At 39.5% G+C, this 22,678-nt stretch overlaps 1 long non-coding RNA gene across 1 annotated transcript in view; it reads right to left on the minus strand.

Moving 5' to 3' along the window:
- LOC140512467 (uncharacterized) overlaps window positions 1–16,239 on the minus strand; it is a 34,066-nt gene extending 17,827 nt beyond the window's left edge. The window contains exon 1 of the long non-coding RNA XR_011969763.1: window positions 15,251–16,239. This is a non-coding gene — a long non-coding RNA (uncharacterized lncRNA). The remainder of the gene's footprint in view (window positions 1–15,250) is intronic.
- Window positions 16,240–22,678: the final 6,439 nt, after the last annotated feature.

Below are 22,678 nucleotides of genomic sequence, written 5' to 3' on the forward strand. Positions count from 1 at the left end.
GGCGGGTAAAGGTGGGAACTTCTAAATCTTAGAGTTCTCACGAGGCCCCCCAGAAAAACGGCTGGGAATCGAGGTGAACCGAGCTATCTCGTGTATTTCCGCCTCTTCCCGTGAGAAACGTGATGGGAGAGAGCTCTCCCCGCCCTCGAGATTGTCCCGGATCTGGGCACACCTAACAGCACGGTATTCAGATGCAAACTATGCGGCTGGAGAGCTTAAGTAGGATCAGGAAAGCCTGAAAACTCTCTTGGGTGGAGGGGCCACGTGTGAGGACACAAGGCTCCGCTTTCCCTCTCTCTTCTCTCCCCTCCCCCTCTCTCCCCACTTATACTTCTACTTCCAATCTCTTATTGTAAGATCTTTGCCTCCTTGGGAGATTCTTCGCTCCCTCCTAAGGAAGAATTCCTCTGCACTTGTAACCAGAACCCTGAATAAAGCTCAACCCTTGTTCGACTCTGGAACGTCCTTTCTCTCATACGAGCATCCGGTTTAGCCAGCCGAAGACCTCCAATAGAGATAAGGAAGACTCGGGTAGCCCTCAGGCCTCTAGGCCTGGCAGTTGGCGCCCCGAACAGAGGACTGGGAGCACAGATATCCTGGGTGCTTTGGGAACACCCGGAAGGGGCTGTGAAAGACATGAGTCCCGAATCCTAGATTCGGAAGGAGAGAAAGAGTGAGAGTAGCTTCCCACACCCATGGGAAAAGGGCAGGGATGGGGAATCAATTGCCAGTAATAAAGCCAGAGGAACAGGAGGTCTGGGCTGAGATACTTTACAGGGAATGCAGGGAGGCGGGGGTCACTATAGAGTTAAACGACCTCCGAGAATTTTGTAAAAGGATTTGGAAAGTTTCTCCTTGGCTCGAGCAGACAGGAATATCAAGAGAAAGATGGGGAGCGGTCGGAGAACAAATGACCGCTTATGAGCAACAATGCCCCGGGGAGCTGAAGGATTTAGATTTCCTGATATTCGGTGTAATTAAGAGCCTTTTGGAAGGGCCGGAGAGGCCAGGGCGGGATTGGAATGAGAGTGGAAGCGGAGAGAGGGGAGGGGAGAGCCCTGGTAAGCAGAAAGTTAAGGAGTGTAGAGAAAAAATAGATTCAGAGCTCCATCTAGCGGATGGAAAAGGCGAGGCAGGGGAGAATACGCCGTGTCTTCCCTCTGCGCCTCCTTATAACCTGCTCCATTGGTCAGACAGTCCAGGGCCACAGTCCAGTTTGGAAAAGGGAATACAAAAGGCTATAGAGAATGGAGAAGACATAGGGACATTTCCTGTGCTAGAAATAGCGGACCCCAGTATCCCCGGTGGGGTTCGGAGGAGCCACATACCCATAGAGTGGAAGAGAGTAGCGACTCTCAAAGAGGCTTGTACCAAGCACGGCCCCAATTCACCCTTTGTCATAGCCATGCTTGAGACTCTCAGTGGTCAGTTCGTTCTGACTCCTAATGACTGGAAGAGCTTAGCTAGAGCCTGCCTTACCCCTGGGCAGAATGTGATTTGGGTATCAGAATTTTCTCAGAGGGTAAAGAGCACTACCAGTGGGCTAGGGGCTCAGGCCCTCCAGGCTTATCAGTGATTTACAGGAACAGGGCAGTTTGAGGCTACAGGAAATCAATTACAGTACTCGGCCGCCGATTATGTCTTGATTGCCGGTATGGCTATTGCCGCATGGAAGGTTATAGCCTCTAAGAAAGAGAGAGAGTTTCCCATGACTAGAATTATGCAAGGAAACAATGAGCCATTTACTAATTTTGTGGCCAGGCTGCAGGAGGCAGTAGGCCGAGACATGGGAGAGGAGAATCAAGGGACAGAGATAGTGTTGAGGACATTGCTGCGGCAGAATTGTAATCATGACTGCAGAAAGGCAATGCTGGGACTGCCAAAGAATGCATCTGTTGAAGAAATGATACAGAGATGTGACAGGGTAGGAAGTCAGGTCTACTTGGCACAGGTGCAAGGGAAGTACCTGGCCGCAGCCTTAAGTAATATCTCTTTGGAGAAAAAATGTTTTAATTGCGGAAAACTGGGACACCTTAAGAAAGAGTGTAGGAAAGAAATAAGTACAGGGAGGGGCCAGGACCCTTGTTTTTCATGTGGAAAGCCAGGTCACCTAGCTAGACAATGTAGGAAGTCGGGAAACAGGGTGAGGGGCCCCTCGAGGGCCCCAAAAGTGTACCCTTTGGCAGAGAATCGGGATGGCCCCTTGGAGGGAGAATACAGGAGATTATGGGGCCAGAGGAAGGAATGCAACACCTTTACAGCTTAGAGAAGTGCCAGCTTGCAGCTCATCAGTTTACTATGATTCCCCTGAGAGACCCCATACAGGAGGAATCCCTGATATTACAGAACCCCTCTCATGCACCCGTAGTTATATATACAGGAGTTTATCCCACCGGCACCACAGCACTTCCATGCTCCAATGTGGTAGCCGAGCCAGCTCATATAGACAATCAGCTTCCCATAGCTATTGCCCTTCCCTTAAAGCACTCAGTTCAAATCCAGTTACTAAAGGAAATAGGACAGAATAGACCTGAGTGTACAATCTGGCTCAATGGAATTCCCATGACTGGCCTCCTTGATACTGGAGCGGATAGGACCTGCCTTAGCGGTCACTCAGTACCCTGGCACTGGAAGCTTAAAGAAAGCCAGAGACCAGTGTGGGGAATAGGAGGGTGCCAAAATACCTTAGAGACAATGCACCCAGTAAAGTGGGAGGCAGAGGATCGCCAAGGGACCGTATGGCCGTTGGTGATTCCAGGACTTAGTTTTAACATCTGGGGCAGAGACAGCATGAGCCGCCTGGGGATGAAGCTATCAAATTTTTAGTAAGGGCCATTGCTGTTGCACTGGAGTCCCCACCCTTGAATTGGAAGTCAGACACCCCGATTTGGGTGGAGCAATGGCCCCTGACTCCAGAAAAACTCCAGGCACTACAACTGTTGGTTAAGGAACAATTAGAAAAAGGAAATATAGAGCCATCACAGTCACCCTGGAATGCTCCTGTGTTTGTTATAAAGAAAAAATCCGGGAAATTCAGGTTCCTTACAGATCTAAGGAAGGTAAATCAGTCTCTCATGCCTATGGGAGCCCTGCAACCAGGTCTCCCTTCTCCTAATGCCATCCCGGATGGTTGGTCACTTATAATCATTGACATTCAGGATTGTTTTTTTTCCATTCCTTTAAACAAAGTAGATTGTCCTCGGTTTGCTTTTACAATACCTCACCCCAATAACGAAGGACCTGCAAAGAGGTATCAGTGGAAGGTATTGCCCCAAGGTATGAGTTGCAGCCCCACCATCTGCCAGTGGTATGTTAATCAAGCATTAGAAAGCCCCAGACAGCAATACCAATGCAAAATCATCCATTATATGGATGACATCCTTATAGCTGCACCTCAGCTCAAGGATCTGGAGAAGTGTTTCCAAGCAGTAGAAAGGAACCTTCTAGGACTAGGATTAGTTATTGCTCCTGAAAAGATACAGAGAGGACCCAGTTACAAATATTTGGGATATCAAATATTTGGCACCATCATTCGGCCGGAACCCCCAAAATGGGATATAAAGATCCAAACACTCAATGATGCTCAGAAACTAGTAGGAGCTATCCAATGGATAAGATCAAAGGTGCCTATACCTCTACCTCTCATGCAACCTTTATATTCACTATTGACAGGAGACTCTGCTTTAAATTCCCCACGAACATTGACTCCTGAAGCAGCCAAGGCCATAGAGGCAATAAAAAAACAATTTTTAGAGTCCACCACATTCCGGTGGGATCCAGGAAGAGATGTGGAGGTATCTATTATCTCCACCACACCTCCCTATGCCATCATACACCAAAAAGAGAAGCCCCTAGAGTGGGTATATTTAAGTAAAACAGGAAGCAGTTTACTAAACAAGTGGGAATTTCTAGGATGGTTAGCACTAGAGGCAGTAAAAAGAGCTACCCACATGTACCAAAAACAGCCGATTCTTTATGCTACACTCACCACTAAGGATGTAGAAGAGTTAGCTCAGAATCACGTTTCTTGGGCCACTATACTCCACTGGGCCCAGGTGAAACCAAATTCGACTTTCCTATTCAAAGAATTATTACAGTGGGCCCCAGCACCAGTGAAAAGGTACTCACCAAACCCAGTAGAGGGGCCTAACATTTTTACAGATGCCACAAAACATCACAAGGCATCTATTTATAATTCTGCCTCCCAAGAGATATATATAGTTAACACACCCTACACCTCTACTCAACAGAACGAGTTGGAAGCTGCTCTCCAAATATATAATGACATACCCATTAACATTATTACTGATAGTCAGTATGCATCTTTATTAATTTCACGGATTGAGGACTCTATTGTAGATTATCGGTCCAATATTTTTTCACAGTGTGAGCGGCTATTGACCACCATTAATAACAGAACACACCCTTTTTATGTTTTACATGTGCGCTCACATACTAATGGCACAGGACCAATTTTTGAAGGAAATCAAATAGCAGACAATTCACTATACCCTGTAGGGCACACTGTGGAACCACAGGAAAGGGCCCAAAAGGCTCATGATAGGTTCCACCTAGCCACAGAAGCCCTCTGCAAATTATATGGGATAACTCAAGAACAGGCCAGAAAAATTGTTAAGAACTGTCTCCAATGTATCCCATTCCACCCATCTCTAGACCAGGGTGTCAATCCTCGTGGCTTGGCACCCAATGAAATTTGGCAAATGGATGTCACCCATCTTAAGGGCCAGTGCATACATGTGACAGTTGACACATGGTCCGGATTCCTTATGGTGACTTTACAGCCAGGTGAATCAAGTGCTAAAGTAATTCAACATCTTTGGCACTGTTTTTCTGTTTCAGGTTTACCCTTAGAAATAAAGACAGATAACGGTTCTGCCTATACTTCTCAAACCCTTACGCACTTCCTCCGCGATCTAGGGATTCGACATGTTACAGGAATCCCCTACAATCCACAAGGCCAGGCCATAGTGGAAAGGGCCAATCTCACCTTAAAAGCGATTCTCGCTAAACAAAAAAGGGGGAGATTAAGAGGTCGCCTAACACAATCAGAGCTTGATACAGCTGTGTATACACACAATTTTTTGCATATCTCAAAAAACTCACATACTACTCCAGCTATGAGACATTTTGTGACTATTCCAAGACAACCCCGCAAGGAAAGTAATACCCAGGCTGGAAATAAGGACACATGGGCCATGGTAAAGGATATGGCCTCAGGGAAATGGAAAGGTCCGTATAAGATACTAATATGGGGTCCAGGGTATGTTTCTGTCTCCACAGGAAGAGGGGATGCGTGGATTCCCATTAGAAGGATCCGTAGGTGTAAACCAGTGTCGGAGACGGCGGAGACGCAGGAGGCAGAGAGCCCGGAGAGCCTGGAGACCCCGGAGAAGGATCATGCACCACCTGAGTCTGCTGCTAACAGCTTTAACCCTGCTGCCCAGAGAGGAAGCAGCACTCATCCCAACATTGCTGACCACTCCATCTAGGCATCTCTTTCCAGTGGCTGAAGGAGGACTTTGATATCACAAACCCAGGACATTGGGGGGGGAAGGGGTGACCAACTTTTTGGGAGATGACCAACTTTTCGCCTGAATACCACAGGCTTGGCCATTCAGGCTTGGCCGTTGAGATCCATTTGCATGACTGAGGGGGGGTGATGTGTAAGGCGCCAGCACGAGCTGCTTCTCTTAGATTATGCTTTGGAATTAGTGATTGCCCTTTCTCTTGCTGTAACTCAGCCATTTAGCTTCATCTTTGTTTTATTTGATGCCTCTCTTTGTCCGAGTATCTAGCATAGTGTCTGACACACAGCAGATACTTAATAGATGCTGACTGATGTATTAAGTAGCTACTCTATACCAAGCATTGTAGCAAGTGTTGAGAGTACAAAAATTAAAGTGAGAGTCCTTGCCGTTTTGCTTGGAAAAACAACATACAAAGAAGATACAGAAGTTAGGAGGGAAAGTGTTCTAGGTATAGACCACAGCTTGTGCAGGGATATGAGAAAGGGAACGTTACATACAGGAAACATCAAATCAGCTATTTTGTCTTGAACAGAGCACTTGAGAGGTGAAAACAGCTTACAAAGGTAGACAGGAGATTTTATGGTATATAGTAAAGATTAAAGAATGGGTCCAATAGAAGCACACTGGAAATCCCTGCTAATGATCCAATAATTTCCATTTATGTTCGGCTTTCTAAATGTCTGATGATAGTTCTTTAGACTAACTGTTTTGTTAGGTCCAGACATGGGAGTTTTCAAGGTTGAATTGCTAACATAATATTTATCTTTGGTTCAGATTTGGCTTTCTCATTCAGGGATCTGAGGTTTTGCCTAACACATGCTTCAACTGTAAACTTGCCACCCTGCTAGCAGGAGATGTTATGTACTTGCTAGTATATGAGTCAAAAGAACTCTCCTTTCCCTCATCAGAATATTTCTTAATCAGTTAATCTATATGATTTATAGATTTTGATAGTTCCAGTTTTTTTTCTTCCTGAAGTATCAATTCATTTAGTCAATTTAATTCAGTAAACATTCATTTAGCAACTACTAAGCTCCAAGCACTACACGAAGTGCTAGTGTTACAAAAACAACCACCTCTATTTTCAAGGATCTTATATTCTTTCAGGAGGATACAGCATGTACACAATTAATCTATCAGTCAACAAATATTAAGTGCCAACAATATGCCACTGTGTTAAGTGTTAGGCAAAACAAAAACAAAAATGAAACAATCTGTACTGTCAAAGGAGTCTTACAACAATATGTATGTGCCTAAGTATATACAGATTAAACACTAATTAAATAGAAGCTAGTTAAATACAAGATGAATCAATCAAGGGGCCAGTAGCAACTAGGTGTTTGGGAAGAGGGAGGAAAGGCAAGTTCATTTAAAAGGTTTCAGGATTCATCTTGAGCTGAATCCGGAAGAAAATACAAAGTACCTACAAATTAATACAAAGTAATTCTTTTAAGTGTTAATGACTGGGGAAAGCAGGAAAGATAACTTTCATATAATAACTTCACTGTTATAAAGCTGGAAGGGAATTTAGAGTCCAATTTATCCCATCTTTTTCAGATGAAGGAAACTAAGGTACAGAGAGTAAGTGGCCTCAAGCTGTGCTTTGAAGGAAGCTAGAGATTCTAAAAGGCAGAGTGGAAAGTATATATAAACAAGGAGGAAGACTTCTGAAAAAGCTAAAAAAAATAACACTTAAAAAAATATCTTTAAATTGGCTATAAAATATATGGTCTCAATTATAACATTTTAATATTGAACTATACAATGTCCTAGCTTATGCGGATGATTTAGACACAGTAGCAGATACTCCAGTCCCTTTAAGTAAAATGCTAGAGAACATGAATGAAGTGGTCACTTGGACAGGTTTACATTCTAAGGTTTACATTACCAAATGTATGTCCTTATTAATCAATGGATGAAAAAGAGGGTACTCTGTAATCAATTCCAGGTGCAAAATCAGGGAATTTCAATGACATCCAAGGAAAATATTCTTCACTGGAATCCTCATGAGATACTGCTGGGGATTCAATAACAAATATGACCACATTTGGGTATAAATTGACTCCCTGGAAGAATACAGATACAGTAAATGTTTTGCCCTGCAATGCAATTCCATCTTAAAAAACACTGTGGTCATCAAGAGTATCCTCAAGTTCCTAAATAGCATTTGAGGCAGTAAATGAAGTAGACAGAGCATTAGGTCTTGAATCAGGAAGATCTGAATTTAAACCTAGCATCAGATTCTTACTAGCTCTGTGACCCAGGGCAAGTCACTTAACTGCTTTTGGCTCATTTTTCTCATGTGCAAAATGGAGACAGTAATAGCACGTACCATCCAAGGTTGTTGTGAGGATCAAATGAGATGATTGTAAAGCACTTAGCATAGTGCCTGGCATATTAACAAACACTATATAAATGTTAGTTATCATTATTATTGATTCAATCAAAAAGGGTGCCAAGAAATGGTTACCTCCCCCCATCAAGTCTCTGTTCCTCACTTATAAAATGAGGAGATGAATGTTTTATCATTAGTTACAGAGGCAAATACTGACAGGTACCTCACTGAGTAAGGCTTATGGCATAAGCTGGGTGGCTTTCTTTTAGGGTGAAAAAATGGAATCCAAAGTCATCCTCAGCCAGAAGACTTTGCCATTTGCTAAAAAAAGCTTTCAGGGGGATGAGTTTGGAAAAGAAAATGCAGTGGCATCAAACATTTGGTCCTCACTGTGGATAGCCTCCCAGCAACTGTCCATAAAAAATCCCAGCAAAAGAGAAAACTGATGGTGATCTCCTACCCCTATGAGAGGAAATTAAGATAAGGCACTGAGACACTATTTTAAACACCAGCTAGTCTGCAAATCTGATCACAGCAAAGTTTATTGTCACCTCTATGTCTAGGGTCTACAATTTTTTTTTTTTTTTATGAGCGAGGGATCATTTATCCAGTTTACAGATTTGTACTTTCTTCATATAGCCAGACTGGATTATATCTCATTGAATAAGGATAGGAGATTTGACTTGGGAGATAAGCATTATCCAAAGTGTAGGACATCAAACAAAACACTCCCACTCCCTTTTCACTATGGCCCCCAATTGAATGGAACTACTATTTTAAATAGATTGATCAAAATCACTAAAGTGCCATAAACATCTGAACTACAAATAAATTTGACAATTCTAGACCTTGGGGAGATTTTACCTCCAGGGATGAGACATTTTTCCAATCCAAAACAACTTAGGAGGTCAGCAAAAAAGGTCCATGACACTGGTGCAGGGGGTGGGGAAGGAAGGGGACTATCCCAGACAATATAGAGCAATAACACCAGCTGTGGAATTTGGAGGTAACTGGGACAACAACAGCAGCAGCTTTAGAAATTTTCAGCCCAAGAGACATCAAGAGGGTCAGACAATAGGTCAGAAAGAGATTACAGCCAACCCTAAGGCTGACACTAGGTGCAGGACCAGGTACTGTTTGGGCAACTGTATTACCCAAACAAATTTCGGGGTTGCAGTTATAGGGTAGATAGGACCACATGAGGTCAGGCATAAGAGAGCATGGCCCTGGTCACAATTCTAGGGTAGACAGGAGCACTAGAACTTACAGCTGCTGGGAAACAAAGGACCTGATCATGGTTCAAGGGCACAGAGGAGAACTAGCACTTATGGTTTCAGGGGAACAGGAACCCTTCCTAGGTAAAGATCAGAACACAGACCAGGAAAGCAGTGATCATACCTCTCCCACATTAACACCACCTTGCAAACACCAAAAACTTGTAGACTTCCAGAATTAGCTCTGAAAATAACGGCACAAAAAAAAAAACTTGAAGCATGAGACAATATCATCACCATCGCACTTAGGTAAGCATAGTCTAACTTTAATATAAAGCTCAAAGTCAAGAAACAGGCTGAGAAAATGAGCAAAAAAAAAAAAAGAACCTGACCATGAAAAGCTACTATGGTGACAGGGAAAATCAAGATACAAACTCAAAACAATACAATAAGGTGAAAATATCTACAAGCATATCCTGAAAGGTGAGAAAAATGAAAATTGGATACCAGCCAAACAGGAATTCTTGGAAGAGTTAATGAAAGAGATGAGAATGATAGAGGAAAATTGGGGAAATAAAAATTGTGCAAAAAAATTATGAAAAGAGAATTAACAACTTGGAAAAAAAGGTACAAAAATACTGGCATTAAAAATAACACTTTAAAAAGCAAAAATGTCTAAATGAAAAAGAAGGTACAAAAGCTTACTGAAGAAAATAATTTCTTAAAATTAAAATTAGACAAGTGGAAGCTAAAGACTCCATGAGACATCAAGAAATAATACAAAAAGAAAAAGAAAAAATGGAAGAAACTGTGAACTCATGGGGAAAAAACTGAACTGGAAAATAGATTGAGGAGAGAGAGTTTACTTACTGGACTACTTGAAAACATGATCAAAGAAAGAGTTTAGATATCATTTTTCAAAAAATGATAAAAGAGACTAAATGTGCTCTGGTATCTCAGAACTAAAGGGTAAGATAGAAACTAAAAGGAATCCACCAATCCCCTTTGGAATGGGATACTAAAATGAAAACTCCCAGAAATATTACAGCCAAATTCCAAAGCTTCCAAGTCAATGAGAAAATACTGCAAGCAGCCAGAAAGCAACTACAGAAACATCTGGGATCCACAGTAAGGATTATACAAGATTTAGCAGTTTTCATAGTAATGGAGCTGAGAGCTTGGAATATGATATTCTAGAAGGTAAAGAAGTTAAGTTTACAACCAAGAATAACATAACCAGCAAAAACCAGTATAATTCTTTGGGGGATAGGGGGAAGATGGTTATTTAATTAAATAAAGGACCTTTAAACATTCCAGATGAAAAGACCAGGGTTGAATAGAAAATTTGACATTCAAATACAAGACTCAAGAAAAGTATAAAAAGGTCAACATAAAAAAGGAATCATAAGGGATTCTATAAGATTAAGCTGTTTATATTCCTATTTCAGAAGATGATATGTGCATCTCCTAACATCTTTATCATTACTTGGGAAGTTAGAAGGGCTCTACATAGACAGAGGATACAGATGTGAGTCAATTGTGTTCAGTTGAATAGTCAATACGTTTGTGTTCATCCTCTGTTGCTGAAGAAGACCATGCCACCAGAGAAATGATGACATGACTTCCCCTTGACTTTGTTTTGAGTGAAGAAGGGCTGTGCAAGGTCAGCAGCCTCACTTCTCGTCCAGAGCCATCTGAATCCAGTGACCAGATATTCCTCGAGATGACTGGAGATGACCCAGAATGCACTGGGAAACCTTGGCCTAAAGGGTCCATTTCAAGGAAGCCTACATAATAAACACTACATAATCTGTTGAGAGCTGTGCTTCCTTTGTTTGCTCCCTTGCAAGTTTTCTTTTGTTCTCTGTTGTGCACTTTTTCACCCATCCTCCCCTGCAAAGAAGGCTATAATTAAGTGTAGATAAATTTATAAATAGATTTACATCATATATATATACACATACATATATATGTACACATACATAAACCATATACACCCATACATGTATACACTTACATATACATATATATATATATATATATATATACTTAAATATCAATAATCATAGTCATAAATAGACATATACAGTCATATGTATCTATGTGAGACTGTACTATACGTATTTATCCTCAGTTTCTGAGGGTGGATAACCTCTTCCTTCATAAGTCCAAGTCTTTCCATAGTTTTCCAAGTCCACCAACTCTTTTCTTACACCACAGCAATATTCCCACCTTATACTATCTAGTTGTTTTAAATAGTCCAAAACAACAATGATAGATATTACTGATACACAGTGTAATTTCCCTATTTTTCTCTTGATTAAATCTATTTTAGCCCTAACTTTATCCAAGATCAGGATTACTACTCCTTTTTCATGAACAAATTGTACTGCTAAGCTGCATAACTCCTATTTCCTATCCTTTCTGACTCCTCTATTTATTTCTATCTGCTACTGCCCTTGTATTATTTAACCTCCTCATCCAAAGATATCTCCCTTATCTTCCCATTCCCAATAATCTAAACATATTTCTACACCTCCCTTTATTCCCTCAACCTCTGCTCTAGAGATCCCTCCCTTATCTTCTCATCCCTCTCTATCCCCTTAGCATTTTATTTATTTCTTAATTTAGAAAACTTTTATTGTCTTCTAGATATTTATGTACTGTTCCCTCTTGAACCCATTTCCGATGAAAATGGGTTTCCAGAACTACTAGCCTTCCTCTCCAATCAAATTTCTGTGTCAGTTCTTCCTCTCTCACCTCATTTGTATAAGATAATTACTCTTTTTTAGCTGTTCCTAAATGGTTTTACTTTTAAAAGTCATATCATACTCAGATCTCCCTCAATTTTTTTTACAAACTATCAAATTACTAATAACAATCTTAGACGTACATTTTACATATAAAAGATAAAGAGCCTCTCTTTATTGAGTCCCTTGTAATAAGTCTTTGGTACAAACCTTATATTTCTCTTGGCTCTTGTATGTCAAATCTTCTGTTAAGTTCAGGGTTTTGCTTTTTTTTTTTTTTTAACAAAGTTCTACAAGTCTGGTAATTCATTAAATATTCTTTTTTTCATTCAGGATTATGCTTAGCTGTACTAGGTATGATAATTTCAGCCACAACCACAGGTCTTTTGCTCTTTGACATATAGTGTTCCAAAATCTGAAATCTTTTAGCATCACTGCTGCTAGGTCTTGTGTGATTCCAATTGTTGAATCACCATATTTAAATTGTTTTTTTTCTTGTTGCTTATAATATTTCATCCTTGAGCTGGGGGATTCTGAATTTGACTATGATATTCTTGTGCATTTCCTTGTAGGATCTGTTTCAGGTATTGATTGGTGGATTTTTTTCTATTTCTACTTTCCCCTCCTGTTCAAGACAATCTTCTTTAATTATTTCTTGTATTGTTGTATCTAGATCCTGTTTTTGATCATAGCTTTCAGGTAGTCCAAGATCATAAGTTTTTCTTACATGATGTTTCACATTCTCTTCTATTTTTTCATTCTTTGTTTTGTTTCATTATTTTTTGGTCTTTTATAACTTCACCAGCTTCTTCTTGCCCAATTCTTATTTTCAAGGAGTCATTTTCTTCCTTAAGATTCTGGATCTCCTTTTCTAATTGCTTGACTTTCTTTTCATAATCTTATTGTTCTTCTTAGATTGTTCTTATTTGATTTTTTACAATTTTTTCCTCAATCTCTCTCATTGGAGCTTTAAAAGTCTTTTAAAGTTTTCTATGAATTCTTTTTGGGCAGGTGACCACTTGACATTACTCTTTGGGGGCAGAAGGTACTCTTTGCTTCAGTATCCTCCTCTGAAGACAAACTCCAATCTTCTCTAGTTGTATAGTAATTTTGTATGGTTCTTTCTCCTTTGCCTGTTCATTTTTAAAAATCTGTAGCAGCTTATTTTTTTTAATCACCTCTAGTCCTAGGGTATGGGAGATGGTGCCTCTGGCCTAAGATCCTCCTTCAGTTCTCTCCTCTGGTCTGGAACTGAAACCAAGACCTCCAGCTTTATGTAACTGACCATAACCAGCTGCATCCCTGCCACATTGCTTCTGCACACACTGGGTATGTGCTGGTTCCTTCTCTCACTAGGCTACCTCTCTGCAGCACATCTGGGTCTGGCATTCCTTAATAGCAGAGGTTCCCTCATTCTTCCCTGGCTCAAGATGCCCAAACTCCTCACTATCCTGGGGGTAAAAGTTCCTGTGACTGGCACCAAGGCAGATTCTCAAATCAGCTAACCCTTGTTGTTTAGGCATGATTAGCCTGGAGGTGTTTACTCTTCACAGGAACCAAACCTCTTCCTGGGATTTTTCTTCAGATCTTCTCTGATTGTCCCATGAGGACTCCTATTCTGCTCCTAGTTTTATTTACTTTTACGGCTCTATGTTTGCCCTGATGTGCTTTTATTATCTCATTTGTGCAGGAAATGTGGAGAGCTTGGAATTTTCTGACCCACTCCACCATCTTCCCAGAGTCCTCATCACACTTCAACTTTTAGAGAAAGGGATATATAAAGGAGTGATGGCAATATTTACTTATAACAGAATGCTAATATGCAATGTTTTATTTTCTCTTATTTATTTACTGAATATACTCTCTATATATGTATATATGTGTGTATATTATATATATGTGTGTATAAATATATATATATAATATCTCTATATATAAATGTATATATACATTTAAATATACATATATGTAACCTAAGTCCCAAAGCCTATTGGTAGGGGACTTTCTCATTACTGGTGAAGATCAATGCCCCCAACTGCATAAGGGGCAGGGTGGAGTTCAAGAATAGAATAGAGGAAAGTTTCTGCAGTCTTTTCAGGGCTCTCCAGTCTTTTGGTGTTCTACAGTGACTTTGGCATCATCTGGTTTCCAGCTTCAAGAGAAAATATGGCTCTTAAGAGAAGATGATATGAAAAGAGTTAACAGTCTCTATAATGTCCCTATCACCAGCTTGCTACACTAGAGACTTCAGGGAATATCCCTGTGGGTGATATCTAGGACTCTCTCTGAGCTCCTAATTGGAGAGTTCTTTTATTCCATATTGTTATATGGGGCATGTGTGTGTGTGTGTGTGTATGTGTATTCCTTTTTTTCCTCTTCTATAGCAACTACATTATTTGAAGAGTGAGGCATTTACATATAGCTTGTAGCCTTTAAACATTCGATATTTTTACAAACATAGTTCTCAAGATACTCCTACGTATACTTCCTCTGACTTCTGTTTTGCTCTCAACTTGGATAAATGAGTTCTTTTCTGATTGCTATGTGTGTTCATTGTGAAACTGGTATTTGGTGGGAAGGGATGCAAATCTTGGATTTAAAGCTTGGGGTCCTCCTTTCCCAACTAGCTCAACTAAGATAGTATGTAAGAAATAGTCCTCAGAAGTTCAGCTTGGAACTGAAAACCACATCCCCTAGACTAATAATATTTAAGAGAACAGTTAGATATAAATCTATTCTGGTACCCTCTCTCTGAGGATAGCACAATGTCCAAGTTTCTGGCCCCAAATTCCTGCTTCCCCTCTTGGCAGAAAATAAAGTCTCCCTTGGAGAAAGGTAGAGAAAGAAGAGGCCAACCATGCCTATTCTGCCTCTCTTCAAGCCACAAGATAACACAACCTGACCTATACATGTATTTCTATTTTTAAGCATATTCCCATGTTTTATTATGACCAGATATCTGACCATTATCCATGTTGAACTATTATATAGCAAACTATTATATGACAAAAAAAAAAAAAACCAAACCTGTAAGTCTGTGAATTTGAAGCATTAGCTGAATAAAAATAAAATATCTAACTCTCTAGAACAGGTAAAATTCAAGTTTACTGAATTCCAGAAGTGAGATACCTCTATTTCTGTCTAAGCCAACACATTGTTTCCTAATATACATAAGTCATTCAACAAGTCTAAGCAGGATGTTATATCTTTCTGTGCACCAAAATAAACAACTGTTTATAAACTCCCTCTAGATAATAACATGCCATGTCAGTGTTTACTTTTCCAGCGCTTAGTACAGTGCTGGCATATGATAAGCACTCAATAACTGTTTTTTAGTTGACTGATTGCTTTCCATTGTAGGCAAAGCAAGATTTGTCATTCATGGAGTTTCCATTCACCAACCTGGAAGTGGCCTTCATCTTGCTGGCTTTTGTGGTCTTCTCCCTATTCACTCTGGCTTCCATCTACAGTGATCCTGAAGAGAGAAATGAAGGTAAATGGGCCAGTTACCAAGGAAAGACAGAACTGCATGTTACCTTCCTCAGTCTCCCCCTCAGTCTCTTTCTTTTGCTGAGGAACTTGTCTGCAATAGCTCATGTGCTTTGACTGCGCTGGGTACAATGCTAAGTGCTGAGAATTCAAAGTTACAAAACAAAAGGAAACAAAAGAATCCCTGCCTTTAAGAAAGTCACATTCTAATGAGGGAGATAACATGCCAAAAAATCGCGGGGTGACAAGATCAGCATCGATGAAAAGTAGTCTTAGAGAGAACATACTAGCAATGCATGGCAGAGAGGAAGGGAGGGTGGGAAGGGAAACAGTAACAGGGAAAGTCCTCCTCCACCAGGTAGGACTTCAGCTGAATCTTGAAGAAAGCCAAGAATCAGAAGACAGTGGGGAATGTATTCCAGTCCTAGAGGATAGCCAGTATAGTAGCATAGAATCCAGAGACCGTATTCTGTTCAAAGAATACTAAGGAGACCAATGTTACTTGATGGTAGAATACATGGAGGGGAGTAAAGTCTAAGACTGGAAAAATAGGAAAAAGGAGTCAGACTGTAAAGGATTATTAAAAGCCAAACAGAAGATGTTATATTTGATGCTGGAGGTAATAGGAAGTCACTGGAGTTTATGGATTAGGGGTTGAGGGGGAAGAGTAACATGCTCAAACCCTGCTTCAAGAAAATCACTTTGGCACCAGAATGGTTAGTTTTCTTTTCAACCTCTCCTAAATGCACAAGGAGGTGGTAACTATGAAGTTACATTCCAACCATAAGTTACAGTTCTTAGGTCCTGAACCAAATTCAGATCTTTAGGGTTTTGCTTTCACTTTGTGCTTGGCACAACACAATTTCTTCTTTCAATACCATCCCAGGATTATAGAATTTTAAAATAAAACCCCAAAAATCACTATTTTATACAGTTTAAAAAGAAGTTAAAGTTAAAGCCAAGTTAAAGCAAACAGATGAAAAAAATTCATCAAGTTTACATAACATTCACAAAAAAAAAAAAAAGGAAGGATGGAATAAATAAGTTAACTTTGGATTGGGTAAAGCCAGACTACTTGAAAAATATTTAGAACTATTTTGTAAACCTGGATACAACTACTTTTTTTTGGTACCAATAAAAGAAATTTGTTAGCAATAGAAGAATGTCATTTCTATAGAGTTTATTCTATGTGCTTTCATACAATTTAGGGTCCAAAGACTTTTATAAAACATTGATGATACATCAGGGGAAAATGAAAGTACAAGTACAAATCAAAAGATATTAGTAGAGAAGTGGTTGCTACTAAATGCTGATGATACAAAGTTTTGCTTTGTTTTTTAATGCAGTACTTGCCCTCAAAGAGCTTATATTCTACCTTGGAGTATAGCACATGCACACAGTTATATAAAACAAAGGCCATTCAAGTATAGTTTGGGAGATTCATCAAGGAAGGAAGATGGACAGAGATGGAAGAATGATCAAGCTCTCCTGACTATGCTATCCACCATTTAGCAGAATTTGCTTTCTAAATGGGTAATTTTGTGGTAAGTCAGCAACCACATCAGGAAACAAATGGTGGCCCATACGTTAACCTTATATCTCAGAAGATAACTTATTAGAAAAGTATTAAAATCAGTAACTCTCACAAAGATAGAGAGCACACAACTGCTAAGGCCCCTGAAAAATTTCAGTGTGAAGCATGTTCCTCCAAACATAAAACTGTTCTTGGACCTGCTGCTAATTCCACTAATATAAGCATAAATAGTTGGTAGGGAGCCCAGGAAGAAAGCAGCAGTCTAAGAGTGGAAACTTTTGACCCATTTTTATATACAGTAGTCTTGCCTTCTTATGTGGATTATAACATTCTTAGTAGTTTTCCTCACTTTCAAGGCTTATCCTATGTAGGACTCAGATATCACAGTCATGCTAAAAATTAATTTTAAAGTAAGTCTTTGTTTTAATCAACTTTGAGACTCTTTTTGTTTATTTTTAGTTTTAGTTTTCAACATTCATTTCCACAAAATTTTGTGCTCCAAATTTTCTCCCCATCTCTCCCTTCCTCCACCCCCAAATGCCCAGCATTCTGATTACCTCTTCCCCCAATCTGCCCTCCCTTCTATCACACCCCTTCCTTCCCTTATCCCCATCTTCTCTCTTGCCTTGTAGGGCAAGAAAAATTCCTATACCCCACTACCTGTATATCTTATTTCTCAGTTGTATGCAAAAACAATTCTCAACATTCATTTCTAAAACTTTGATTCCAACTTCTCTCCCTTCCTCCCTCTCCACCCATCCCCACTGAGAAGGCAAGCAATTCAATATAGGCCACACATGTAGTTTTGCAAACGACTTCCATAATAGTCATGTTGTGTAAGACTAACTATATTTCCCTCTATCCTATCCTGTCCCTCATTTATTCTATTCTCTCTTTTGACCTTGTCCCTCCCCAAAACTGTTTACTTCTAATTGCTCCCTCCTCCCATTTGCCCTCCCTTCCATTATCCCCCTACACTTCACCTATCCCCTTCTCCCCTATTCTCCTGTAGTATAAAATAGATTTTCATACCAAATTGAGTGTGCATGTTATTCCTTCCTTAAGCCGAATGTGATGAGATAAGCTTCACTTTTTCCCTCTCACCTCCCCCTTTTTCCCCTCCATGGAAAAAGCTTTTTCTTGCCTCTTTTATGAGAGATAATTTGCCCTGGGGGTAAAAGTTTCTGTGACTGGGGCCAAGGCAGCCTCCCAACTCAGCTAATCCCAGGCCTTGCTGCTTGTTGTTTAAGCATGATTAGCCTGGAGATGTTTACTCTTCACAGGGAACAAACCTCTTCCTGGGATTTTTCTTCAGATATTCTGTAATTGTTCCAGGGAGACTCCTGTTCTGCCCCTAGTTTTATTTACTTGTATTGCTCCATATTCACCCTAATAAGCATTTTTTATCTCGTTTGTGGGGGAAATCTGGAGAGCTTGGAATTTTCTGACCTACTCCACCCTCTTCCTAGAATCCTCCCATCTTCACTTTCTGCCATTCTAGTGGTATCATTTGCATATTTGATATAGCTAATAATTCTCCCAGCAATCTTAATTTTGACTGTTGATTCATCCAGCCTGGAATTTCACATGATATACTCTGCATCTAAGTTAAATAAATAAGGTAAAAAGATAATAGCCTTATCACACTCCCTTTCCAATCTTAAACCAGTCAGTTTTCCATGCTGAGTTCTGTTGCTTCTTGGTCCACATACAGGTTCTTTGGGAGACAAATAAGATGATCTGATACTCCCATCTCTAAGAGGACTTGCCACATTTTGTTGCAATCCACACATTAAGAAGGCTTTAGTATCGTCAATGAAGCACAAGTAGATATATTTGTTTTTCTCTGTTTCCTGAAACTCTCTTGCTTTCTCCATGATCCAGCAAAGGTTGACAGTTTGATCTCTTGTTCCTCTGTCTCTTCATCAACCAGTCTGCTCTTCTGGTAATTCTTGGTTCATATATTGCTAAAGTCTAGCTTGCAGAATGTTAACCATAACCTCACTAGCATGTGAAATGAGCACAACTATTCTTAATTTGAGTGGGTATTTTTGGTATTCTTCTTCTTTAAGACTGGGATTTATGAACTGATCTTTTCCAATCCCAGGGCCACTAGTGAGTTTTACAAATTTTCTGGCATATTGAGTACAACACTTTAATAGAATCATCTTTTAGGATTTTAGGATTTTAAAATCATCACCTCCACTAACCTTATTGTTAATGCTTCTTAAGGCCCACTTGACTTCACTCTCCAAGATGTTTAATTTTAGATCAGTAGTCAAATCTTCATGTTCATCAGTGATATTAAGATCTTTCTTGTATAGTTCTTCTGTATATTCTTTCCACCTCTTCTTAACTTCTTCTACATCTGCTAAGTCCCTGCCATTTTTGTCTTTTATCATGCCCATTTTGGTAAGAAACTTTTCCTGGATATCTCTAAGTTTCTTGAAGAGATCTCTCGCCTTTCTCATTCTTTTGTTTTCTTCTATTTCTTTGCATTGCTCATTTAGGAAAATCTTATCTCTCTTTGCTATTCTCTAAAATTTTACATAATGTTGGGTATATTTTTCTTTTTATCCCACACCTTCTGCTTTCCTTCTTTTCTCAGCTGTTTGTAAAGCCTCATCAGACAGTCATTGTGCTTTCTTTTTTTAATTTTGGAATTTTTTGGTTGCCATTTCCTATATAATATCACAGACCTCTTTGGGCACTCTGTCTACCAAATCTTAATCCTTCAAATATGTTTCTTACTTCCACTTCACATTCATAAGGGATGTTATTTAGGTCATACTTGTACAGTCTGATGATTTTCCCTTCTTTCATCAATTGAAGTATGAATTTTTCAATAAGCAGCTCATGATGTGAGCCAGCTCTAGGACTCATTTTAACCAACTACATCTTTTTCCACTTTTGGCTTCCAAGTATATAATCAATCTGATTTCAATATTGGTCATGCAGTGCTACCCAGGTGTAGAGGCACTTCTTAAGTTGTTGATTAAGAGTGTTTTCTATGACCAGTAAGTTATTTTGATAATATTGTATTCGTCACTGTCCTGCTTCATTTTGTACTCCAACAGCAAACTTGCCTGTTACTCCAATTAATTTTTGATTTCCTATTTTAGCATTCCAATTCTCTATGAAGAACATGACATCTTTTCTGATGTTATCTCTAAAAGATGCTGTAGGTTTTCATAGAAGTGAGCAACTTTGCTCTCTTTGGCATAAGTAGTTAAAGCATAAACTTGTATTACAGTGACATTCAACAGTTTGCCTTGGATTTGAACAGATATGATTCTGTCATTTTTTTCACCTTTTTTATTGACTATAAGGGCTACTCCATTTCTTCTAAGGGATTTTTGACCACAGTAGTATATGTAATGAATACTTGAATAAATTTATCTATTCACATCCATTTAAGTTCATTGATAACTTCAATGGCAAGGTTTAACCTTTTCATCTCCTATTTGACCACATCCAGCTCACGTTGGTTTATAGATCTTACATTCCAGATTCCTATGATCTGTATAGCATTGGACTTTCCTTCTATCACCAGACACATTCATAACTGAGTTTCTTTTTGGCTTTGGTCCAGCTGCTTCATTAGTACTGGAGCTACTTGTAGTTATCTTCTGCTCTTTCCCCAGTACCATGTTGGATACCTTCTGACCTGAGGGGCTTCTCTTCTAGAGTTATTTCTTTTATTATTTTAACACTGTACATGGGGTTTTCTTGGAAAAAAAATACTTGAGTAGCTTGCCATTTCTTTCTCCACAATGACCTGTATGCCTTGAGGAATCCAACACAGCATAGCTCATAGTTTCATTGAGCTATGCAAGCCCCTCTGCCATAGCAAGGCAGTGATCCAGGAGGGAAATAAAAGATGATTGAAACATTTTAATAAAATAAAAGTATAACAACACTCATTCATTCACCTGTTCATTTTTGGTTCAGATTATAATTTCCTTGGCAAAGGGAACACCCAGTATAGAAACACCTTCTGCCAATACAGTTTGATGACTGTATGGAACTTGCCTGAGTACACTGAGAAGTTAGTGACTTGACCAGAATAATATAATCAGTTTGCATAAGAAATAGGAATTGGTCCCATGTTATATTTATAATAATAGATTTGGGGCTGAAGGTCCCCTATGTACACAGTCACAGTTTCCTCTGTTTTGCAACCTTATGTCTTGTATTTGGAGACAAATGCTGTAATCGGCAACATTTAGTACCTTCTGGTCCTTAACTCTCTTCACCTTCATTCCCATTCTATCTCAGCTCCCAGGAAGAGTGTTTACGCATTAGATTCCACCATCGCTCAAAACTGAATACCTCCAAAATGCTGAATTATGAGATTTTCCTCTATGACCATAACATCTTGTTCTCCTACCTCTTCCATGTCCTTGCTCCTTGCTTGCTTGTCTTTCATTATTGAATTACTAGAAGAAATCATGAAGTTGTGCTAAATATACTACAAATACGTACATATTATCTCATTTGACCAAGATAGGTATGTGTGAATGTATGTGTGTGTGTATACAGTTTTTGAGGGGCAGCATGGCAGAGGGAATTAAATATCAGTCTTCTTTTTTTTTTAATGTTCTACAATCACTACCACAAAACTTAGATTTTTAACCCACCCACCCACCCCCCATCCCCCTCCCTCCCCAAGATGGCATACAATTCTATATAGGATCTACATATACTTTCCTATTGAATACATTTTCACTATAGTCATGCTGTGTAGACAAACTAAAGTAAATGGAAGAAATCATATAACAAATCAAAACATAATACACACACATGCACACACACACACACACACACAAACATGATCTGCTACATTCTGCGAATGACTTCCATATTTCTTTCTCTGAGTGTGGAAAGCGTTTTGCCTTAGAAAACCATCATTGGGATTTTTTTTTAAAATATGTTCTTGAGTTATTACAAAATTCCAAGTCTACCAGAAAAAACTCTGGCACACTGTGGTTGTTGCTGTGCACAAAGTTCTCCTTGTTCTGCTCCTTTCACTCAGCATCAGATCATATAAGTCCTTCCAGGCCTCTCTGAAGTCTTCTTGTTCATCATTTCTTATGGTGCAATAGTACTCCATATACCATATATGCTCATATACCACAACTTATTCAGCCATTCCCCAATTGATGGGCATCCCCTTGATTTCCAGTTTTTGGCAACTACAAAGAGTGCTGCTATAAATATTTTTGTACATGTGGGACCTTTTCCCATTTTTATGATCTCTTGGGGATATAGTCCTAGTAGCGATATTGCTAGGTCAAAGGGTATGCACATTTTTGTAGCCCTTTGGGCATAGTTCCAAATTGCTCTCCAGAATGGTTGGATGAGCTCACAGCTCCACCAACAATGAATTAGTGTTCCAACTCTCCCACATCCTCTCCAACATTTATCATTTTCTTGTTCTGTCATGTTTGCCAATCTTATAGGTGTGATGTGGTACCTCAGAGTTGTTTTGATTTGCATCTCTCTAATCAAAAGTGATTAAATATCAGTCTTACAGTCAAGTAACCAAGGTTCAAATACCATTTCACATACACTGTGTGCCCTAGATATTTTACCTCAGTCTCAGTTTCCTCAAATGGGGATGATAATAGCACCTATGTGTGGAGATGGATGTGAAAAGGATTAAGGAGGTTAATAAACTTAGAAACTAAGGTACTAAATGTTGTCAATTACAGTACTTAAGTCTCCAAAGATAAGGACTAGTCTTGCAAAACAGAGGAAGTTGTGGCCCAGAGGAAGTTTTATGCTAAACTTGAGAAGGGAGAAAG

This window comes from Notamacropus eugenii, chromosome 6 (assembly GCF_028372415.1).
Source record: "Notamacropus eugenii isolate mMacEug1 chromosome 6, mMacEug1.pri_v2, whole genome shotgun sequence".
NCBI classification, from domain to species: Eukaryota; Metazoa; Chordata; class Mammalia; order Diprotodontia; family Macropodidae; genus Notamacropus; species Notamacropus eugenii.